The 1,685-nt window shown below is 39.2% G+C and overlaps 1 pseudogene; it reads right to left on the reverse strand.

Annotated features, from left to right (window-relative positions):
* Nucleotides 1–729: 729 nt before the first annotated feature.
* LOC122674772 lies at nucleotides 730–1,311 on the reverse strand (annotated as a pseudogene).
* Between the last annotated feature and the right edge of the window lie 374 nt (nucleotides 1,312–1,685).

Consider the following 1,685-nt stretch of genomic DNA (forward strand, 5'->3'; position numbering starts at 1 on the left):
CTAGGTCTTCACTTGGACTCTTTGACTCTCCTTCGAGTTGTAAAGAAGCAAAACCTAAAGATTTAGACCAGTGACTGGCAAACTATGACCCACACATGAGATCTAGCCCACTGTCTATTTTTGCATAACCCACAAACTAAGAATGGTGTTTACATTTTTTTAATGCTTAGGAAAAACATAAGAAAAATAAGATTTTTTGACATAGGAAAATCATATGAAATTTAAATTTCAATGTCCATAAATAAAGTTGAACAGAAACACAGCCTACTCACTCCCTTATGTATTGTCTATGGCTGCTTACACGGTAGAGTGGCAGAGCTGAGTAATTGCAACAAAAATAAAGCCTACAATATTCTTATTTACTTACTTACTTGTGGGATCTTAGTTCCCTGATCTGAGACTGAATCAGGGCCTATGGCAGTGAAAGCACCAACTCCTAACCACTGGACCACCAGGGAATTCCCAAAGCCTACAGTCTTGACTACCTGGCTCTTTACAGAAGACATTTTCCTGGCTTAGATGCTTTATTAGTAAAAAGGCCACCATGGATGCAAACAGTCTCCCATTTGACACTGCACTCTCAGCTTTGTCTTCTGCAATGATGCCCATTTATATCTGCATTTCCCAAATGGTCTGCAAGATGATAATGTGACAGAACACAAATGGTTCTTAAATCAATTAAATCTTGGGCTTTTTACTGTGAATAATATTTTATTTAATTGTTTTTGTTTACAACTGAAACTCTGGGACTTCAAAATTCACATCCTTGCTCATGAGCTTCTTATAGACACGAGAAAATGTTTCAACCTTGTGTTCCACATTGTTCTGCTGTGCTTTATCCAAATGGACCATTATGAGTCAATTGCCATCCAGCTTCATGGGGATTCTCTTACCCACAATCTCACTTGGGAAAACCAAGTTCTCCAGGATGGTGTCATGCATGGCAGTCAGAGTGCAGCTCCTGGGATGCTTTTGCTTATTTTTCGTACGACTTTTTTGAGTTGGATTAGGCAGAATTCTCTTCTGAGTGATGAAGATGGTGTGCTTCCCTCTGAACTTCTCCAGCTTGTGCACCGGCCACACCTGGATTTTCAGGAAAGATGTCAATTGCCGAACAGGAACAAAGATGACGATAGCTTTCCAGCCACCGCCAACTTCAGTTTTCTTGGCAGCCGTTATGTTCGGCTCCTGCAGCTGGCCCTTGAGGTCTGAGTTCATCTCCAGTTCCAGCAGGGCCTGGGAGATGCCGTATTCAAACTCCTCCAACTTCTTTATGTTGGGCTTCATGATCTTTGTGCTGGAAATGAACATGGCCTGCACCTGGCAGATTTGTTGCTGTCGCCGCCACTAGTAGGCCTAGGAAGAGCAAATTGTGGATTTTTAAAAAAGGATAAAATTTATTTTGTTACCAGAAGTATTTTCAGCTCTTGAAATATGCTTATAAATATGGAAGGATATTCAATGGATAAATATCCATTGGATAAAAATAGATAAATAAGCTATCCAAATTGGGTATATAAATTTTAACATTTCTCAAACTTATTTCATCACTCAACAGATTTTTTAAAGAATGTCCATGATTATTTCAGAATGCTCTGTACCACATAGTTTTATCCACACTACTCTATACATTTACCAGATATCAAAAGATTGTCTTCTAATTTGGAGAAATAAAGCGCTCTTCC

This window comes from Cervus elaphus, chromosome 18 (genome assembly GCF_910594005.1).
Source record: "Cervus elaphus chromosome 18, mCerEla1.1, whole genome shotgun sequence".
NCBI lineage: Eukaryota > Metazoa > Chordata > Mammalia > Artiodactyla > Cervidae > Cervus > Cervus elaphus.